The sequence below is a fragment of the Cydia pomonella genome, chromosome 2 (genome assembly GCF_033807575.1).
Source record: "Cydia pomonella isolate Wapato2018A chromosome 2, ilCydPomo1, whole genome shotgun sequence".
Lineage (NCBI taxonomy): Eukaryota > Metazoa > Arthropoda > Insecta > Lepidoptera > Tortricidae > Cydia > Cydia pomonella.
This window is the reverse complement of record NC_084704.1, coordinates 32,582,508-32,590,528: the sequence shown is the minus strand read 5'-3', so window position 1 is coordinate 32,590,528 and position 8,021 is coordinate 32,582,508. Positions and strand designations below refer to the sequence as shown.

The 8,021-nt window shown below is 36.5% G+C and overlaps 1 long non-coding RNA gene across 1 annotated transcript; it reads right to left on the bottom strand.

Annotated features, from left to right (window-relative positions):
- Positions 1-6,270: 6,270 nt before the first annotated feature.
- On the bottom strand, positions 6,271-7,156 carry LOC133515396 (uncharacterized). The gene is made up of 2 exons (XR_009799017.1): positions 6,864-7,156; positions 6,271-6,450 (listed from the first exon to the last, which is right to left on the bottom strand). It is a non-coding gene; the product is annotated as an uncharacterized LOC133515396 (long non-coding RNA).
- Between the last annotated feature and the right edge of the window lie 865 nt (positions 7,157-8,021).

The window sequence follows — 8,021 nt, the reverse complement described above, 5'->3', positions numbered from 1 at the left end:
CTTGTTCTTATTACTTTAATTTCCCACATCGATTTGGGGACTCACAAAACTTTAGCTATCTACAATCCATATAACGTTTTAAATTTTCCGTCATTGCCTAGATTTGAAACCATGTGCATTGTACACTGAGTATTGCTCATCTGTTTCAATGTCTTGTGGAGTTGTTTGTTGTGGTCGTGACATAGTCGAGTCGTGGTGGCGGTCGCTGCTGACTATGACAGCTGAGAGTATTCACGTATGCGACCGAAGTCTACAGCTGGTATTAGACTACGTTTGCTCGGAAAATACTAGGGGAGGCTTTCACGTTTCCTCTCTGCAAAAGCTTTCAAGGCTCTGACCGGTTTATAAAAATTACTTCTGTAGTCGATTTTTCATCTCATGAACATGGAACGTATGTTCTCGTCTCTCATTATTTAGATAAGTAATTCATAATCATTTCTATGTAATATGTTTGTTATTGTTGAGCTAGGTACAAAATACACTCAGGGTTATAGGGATACTTTGTATGGCTATTTGTAGTGGCTTGTCTAATGGAGTCACTTGTCGTGGTCGTGGCACAGTCAAGTCATTGTGGTCGCGGTCGCTACTGGCTGCGACAGCTGGGAGAATATTCACGGATCTGACCGTTTCTTACTACGTGTATTATATTATATAAGACGCAAACTTATTGTTTACTCTGAAATTCAATTGTTTTTAGAAAACTAATCTGATGGTAGCATTAAAATAGGTTCTCAAGACTTGCCACAAAACATTTCTATGGACTATGCTTTTAATAAAATAGAGCACTTGGCTCGGCGTAAGTCCGGAAGCTTAGAAAAGCTAATGAACTCCAGCAAAACAGTTAATATGTAATCGCAAACAATGTATGGCAAAGGTTATGTAGGTGCCATAAAGGAACTCAAGATTTTTTTTCATAAGAATATAAACAAAATAGAAATGGGCTCCGGAGCGGCACGACTCCAGCCGGTCGGTGGGAATTGTACATATAACGGAAAGTAAAAAACAACGATTGCGATATTACCAATTAACATGCTACGCGCTACGGCGTAGACGTTTGTAGCGAATTTCCACATGAAAAAATATGCTTCTTATATAACACTACTCCTACATAAAAGTAATTGGAAGAGTAATAGGTATATTTAGTTTTGAGTAGTTTTGGGTATAATACAAATTCGATCATTATGTCAAATAGTAGAGATTAACTAAATAGGCATCATAATTCATAAATCTCAACTATGCCTTCGTACTGGTTATAACAACAAAACTAGAACAATTACTGTAGAAACGAGCTCCTATTCGAGTACAAGACGTTTTATTAATGCGAGCTACGTGTGACCCCGATGTAATATATCGCCCAAGTTACTGACCGTCTGGCCGGCATTGCATTTTTCATCTGTATCGACGTTTGAAGGGCGGGCGTCAGACGGGTTATTAACTCACGAGGATAAATACAATATAATCGGACCTTTCGTAAAATTAACCAGAATTATAGTGCGTGGTATGTAATAAAGGTGTGTAATTAATTTTAATAATGAGTAAGATTACATATTATTTTCAGTAATAAAAATAAAAATGATATTCTTCATTGAAAACCCGATTTAAAACTCGCACTTCAACAATCAAAAATATATGACTTTGTTTGCACCTATCATTTCAATCTAATATGACATTAATTTACATAGGTCACTAGATTCAAACATGGGAAGAAACGACTGTTTCTTGGGGTACATTCGCTTGTATTGATAGTTTACAATTGTTTTTAAACCGGGAGTTAAATCGTCTGTCTCATATGTCTAGCAGGTAACCATATAGAAAAGTTATGAACCACTGGCATAGATTTTGACATCGACAGTTCAAAGTGAAACCTAAAAACACCCCACATGACTGTAGGCAGGTGTGCGCAATAATCAAGACAATATGCGCTCACATGCGCCAGCAGCCCGTATCACGTGCCATGCAATCTGTGTAGGCACATCAGAATTTAATAAAGGTCGACGTACATACGTAATATTCCCAGCTATCAACGAGTTCACGGAACTTGTCAACAATTGGCCGTTTGCCAGTGCGAGGAAATGCATTTGTTGCAATTTAGAACACGAGCGCACTACGCCCGGCGGATTGAACAAAACACTCCGCAAGGGCGGCAACGGACGATTGCACGCCACAGAAACACCAATAAAACCTACTCCGATAAAAAGCTCCAAGTTTGCAATTGAAAAGGAAAATCATTACGTAACAAATTTGCCCGGGAAAGGAATTTTCCGTAGCACGATTCAAAGCAACTTTACACCGCTGCGGTCCGGCGGCACATAATTCATGCCACTCAGTGAAATATAATGCGGATGTTCTCGTAATGTACGACGCGCGACTTAATCCGGGCACGACTTTTTCCGCTTCCAGATATTTATATAAATGGCTGGTCGCGGAACGGCCGCGGCCCCAATGACCCAAACGCGGTTTTTACCGCGGGTGCGGATGCCACTCCACCCTTACATGTAACGCTTGAGAAGCTCTTTAAGCGTTCCTTGGAACTTCTTTCAAGAACCATTCCACCAAAGAGCAGTATCGCTATAGTAACGCTACTCTTTAATAGGTACTTTTGTTTGTTCTAGGCCGACGATATTTTGGCTCAAAAATTTTAAGGATCCATTCTAACACTTTCAAATAATAAGCGGTAGGTACATAAACGACACCGATAGATTTGATCCTATCAAGTTGACTTATAAAATCATAAGGTTAATAATAATATAATAACTAAGCCTATATACGACCGGTTTGGCCTAGTGGGTAGTGACCCTGCCTACGAAGCTGATGGTCCCGGGTTCAAATCCTGGTAAGGCCATTTACTCGTATGATGAGCATCGATATTTATTCCTGAGTCATGGGTGTTTTCTATGTATTTAAGTATTTATAAATATATTTATATATTATATATATCGTTATCTAAGTACCCTCAACACAAGCCTTATTGAGCTTATTGTGGGACTTAGTCAATTTGTGTAATAATGTCCTATAATATTTATTTATTTAATATAGGTACGTCCCACTTCTGGACACAGGCCTCCTCTCATGCGCGAGAGGGTTTGGGCTATAGTCCTCACGCTAGACCAAAGTGGGTTCGGGAATTCACATGCACCTTTGAATTTCTTCGGGGACATAAGCAGGTTTCCTCATGATGTTTTCCTTTAGCGAAAAAATAGTGATAAATATCAAATGATATTCCGTACACAAGCCCCGAAAAACTCAATGGCTTCAACAAACAGCCAGGATTTGAACCCGCAACCTTACGTGCTTACGTATCCTCAAATCCTGGCTACATACACTATTAACAATCACTCAAATATCAAAACACTTAAATGTATAAACCTTACAACTTTCAAATAATTCAATCCTATCATTTCAAACCAAAATGCCTTACTGAACAAACAGTAGCCGCAATTTCCCTTAAAAGTCTTTACATTTAATTCGATTAATACATAAAGGAATAAAATGGAATTAGATGTCTCCATCCGTTGTCTCGAGTCTCTTTGTTCGTCTTGTTTGTTCTGCTAATTGTACGCCGTCGTATTTACTGGGCCAATAAGGATCCTCATAAATCTGCAACGCATGAAAGATTTCCTAACTCACTTAACTCCTATATTTAATATTGTTGGTTTGATTTCTTTCAAAACATCCTCAATACTTGTAGGTACATAAATATATGCATATTTTCATACAAATGTTTTGTAAACCATAGAGTACCTATACAAAACTCATAAATCTGTTACTCAATAACAGTATATAACTATGTAAATGTACCATTTAACACTAATCTTTTCATTTGTATTTTTGCAATAAAATTACCTCCAGTTTTTTACAGATTTTACCGGGTTCAATTTCCATCTGAATATGCTCTATAAAAACCTTTGATTAAAAATTTTCTTATATTTTAAAATCAGCCTCATTGTTCCTAAGAACAAATTAGTTGTCTCATATAGTTTCTGATTTTCTCTCTGCCCTATTTCGATTAGACATATCAAATGTACTCAGTTGGTAATGTAGTAGAATATAAATTTTAGCTACATTTTACTGTCGTATTGTCTAGGCTCACATCAAACAGCCATAAACTTGCCTATCTGTTACACATTCTGTCCCTATGTTTGCCGACAATGGGCGTAAATTCAAACGCGAGTGCTTACGGAAAACCTACACAAGAAGATAAGAGGCTGCTTTAAGACAGGGCCATAACCGCGAATCACTTTGCTCGTCTATTTGTCTCACTATCGCTCGAATATGCAAGAGCGATAGATAACTAAATTGCAATATTCGATGTTCGCGGTAGACGTGTCAAGGTTAACAGTTACAAAAATGCTTGGTTACTAACTGTGGGCACATAGGCGCTTTACTTGTTAGTATCTGTTAAATTTTAGATTGTGCGTTCAAAAACAGTTTTTTTTTTTTCTGAGAATTAACCTAGGTAAATGTATTTTCCGTTTAAGCCCTGTACTGAAAACATCTAAATCGTTATAAGTGTTTACTAGACCTGCTCTAAGTAAGTATAATAAATATAAATATGTTGGGAAAAGCCGGCTCAATAGTAGCGACCACTTCTAGGCTTCCCGTAAAACAACTTATTCAGAGAGAATATTTGATGTTCATTTTGAAATTCCTTCGTTATAATATAGGTAATTGTTTATAGCAATAAACTCTGTAGAAAAAATATATGCAGAATCATCTTTATTTCATATAATGAAAAAAATAGTACACCATTTTGAATTGAAAAAAGTGTAAATATATTTCAAACGTTTGTTAAAATGGTTTGTACTTCATAATAACCAGCTCGGTTCATAGTTTTATTCGGCTTATAGCCTCATTTGCTCGCAAAGCTTGCAACTTAGTGACATAGTTTAATAGAGGAATTGTTGAGAGAAATATCTGCTATAATTACTTCCCTTCGTTACCTATGTATTATACCTACAAGGTAACGCTTCCTGGGGCCTTATTCGACATGCACAACTGTCAAATTTCGCGTCCACATCAAATCAACACTTGATTCTATCGCATGTTGATTGTATCAAGAGTTGATTCTATCAACTGTGGATATTATCATTTGGAACAATCAAAACTCATTCATAGAAAAAATAATCAAACTAAAATCAACTTTGTTTATTACTACTATACAGTTTGTAATGGCTCTGAACTCGAAGTGGATCGGTTTGATTTGATTGTCACCTGACTGTGGATTGCTAATGTCAAATTTTGACAAGTGTTGATTTTATTGCTAGACTTTTTTGTCCATGGGCTTGGGCACCATCTTGGATTTTTTGACGTACGACAGGGAATACCCTTCCTTTCATACAATATATGGCATAGAGTAAGGCGTCTTTTTTTTTAACATAACTTTACAAGAATCAGCGACATCTTGTATCCGATAGGATAAGTAATGCGCTATGAATAATGCGGCGGCGAGTAGTGAAACTATACCTGACAATGTCAATCAATTAAAAAGTGACCACACAGCTGATGGTCGATAAAGGCGATTATTAATTGAATTTTAACGACAGTAAAGCACTATTGACATGCGATCTTTTTGTTGAACCCACACCTACACGTCGAATAATGCTCGCTCCACATATTCTCCTAGAAACGCTCAAAATTCTAAAAAAATTCAAGCAATTTACTCCGCACCCAGTTGCTTCTAAACCACGTTCACGATCCAAGTTGTAAGTATACCTTAACACATCTTTCAGGCATATGATTTAAAGTCCGTTTTTTAAAAATTACGAGATGGTTCATGAATCCTTTATTATTTTTCCAAAAATTACGCTATTACATTATTTATAAAAAAGATATAATATAACTGTTAGTAACTCGGTCACTTGGTCTATCACCAACTATTTGAATGCTCTTTGTATGTATACGCAACCCCATTGTACAGTCGCCATCACCATTAGGACCTACTGTATGGTCTATATTACACGTTTGGCGGGTAGTGAAATTTGTTTAGGTATCCTCCTTGTGACTAGTTAGAACAGTTTGACGGGATGGCGAATAGGAACAGATTTGCAGTTTGACCAATAGCTACAAAATTACGATGTGTCCTAATAGAACTAAATCTACTTGTGACGGGTTGAAACAAATAATACTGCTTTTGGCGGTGTGACCGGTTAGAACAAAATTTTGGTGTGATGAGTTGATGCCTAAATCGACCTAAGTACTTATTGTTTATATAAACCTACAAAAAGACGATTCCTATGTACAGGAGATTAAATACATATTATGTTATTCAACTACGAATTAAAAAATATATATTTCTGTTTACACATTTTTTTAACGTTTTTCTTTAATAAAATAAAACATTAAAGTTTTCTGTGACTATATTTCATTTTCTTGAGTGTAGATTATTAGTTTCAGTTTCCAGTTGGTACCAGGAACTACACCTCTTCAAAAACTTTGCTGGTGGTTCGACATCTGTAAGTTTATATATAAAATATCATAAAAACACTTAAGATAAAAACTTATAAATAAATTCTGGTCGGTCGGTGGTGTGTCCAGAAGGCTGCTGCCCCTCTGGATAACAATGCTGATCCGCCGATTGAAATATAGGCCAGGCCTCTGGTCACCAGAAACCTTTAAAAGGCGTTTTGACATTTCCTCATAGACCCACGCTAGGATCCCAGGGTTTCAACTTCAACCCCAAGCGCCACAAATATGTAGCTAAGGTTTTAAATTCTAGACTATGAACATGAAATATTGTTCGCTAGTTAGGGAATTAGAAAAAAAATAGTAATAGGAGACGGCCGTGGTCGTGGTAGGTAGGTACATCATGCGTGGGCCAGGCAAGCCCTGAAATTATGCACCAATTTTACTATAACTTTGTTCACCTATTGACTGTTTCCAAGATAATCGTTTTTAATATGTAGTCCGTATAATCGGGCAGTATAATTTGCCTCATATTTTTAACACAAAATAATTATCGGTACATATATATGTACCTATTTTGCAATATTTTCTTGTTTGCATCATTTAGTTACTTGTTTACTCCGATTGACGTGTTTATCATTTTCGTTACTATGACAGCGCAATACTTTAAATATTGTAACGTGAAGGTTGAGTCCGGTGCCAAAATAACTCACACTAATTTAAGACCCACCTTACAGTTTACATAGCGGCATTGTCCTACGATACTTTAAATGAATACGGTAAACATTTAAATACTACTACTAGGCGTTTATTGCGCGTACTCAGTCGAAAAAGTTTGAAACCGATTTTGACGAAGAGTGCATGCGTATTGCATATTCGAGCGATAGAGAGGCAAATAAAGACAAGATATAGTTGCCTTTTCTCAATACAAATTTGAATACTCAAGCCGTAGCCATTTTGGTGGTTATACTGCTTTGTATATGTGCGTAAAAATGTGTATGTGTGGATTTTTAGGGATGTGGACGGGTCGATTTTGATCATATTATATATCGATAAGTGCTACACAGCGAAACTTCGATATCTTCACAAGAAATAAACATCACAGATGGATAATAAATATTTTATAATATAATAAGATAACTAATTTCTTGCAGAAAACATGTTTTAGTAGTTATTTATGTATCGTAATTAAAATATCCTGGTCCTTATTTTACTTTTTAGCTTCTCTATGTGCAATCGGTATGTCAGGCTTCTGTCCAGTGTAACACCGAGATACTTTGGGGAATAGTTATGTTGTAAGGCTGTACCCCGGAATCTAACTCTGAGGGTCTTATGTGCCAGCTTATTGGACAGGTGGAAACAGCAAACTTCGGTCTTAGAAGGATTTGGGCACAGGCGCCAACGGGTGAAAAAGTCGGCGGCAGAGGTCATATAGATATAGCTACATGATAAAAGAAATAGAATCCTCCATTATGCGTGGTCGGACGCCTGTTTTTCTGCCAATGCCTATTCATAAATCTGTTAAGACCTTTTTTCTTGATAAAACCTAAAATAATAAGTTTATAATTAATCTCAATGTCTCCAGTTTGCTGTTTATTCAAACAGAAAAATCCAAATTT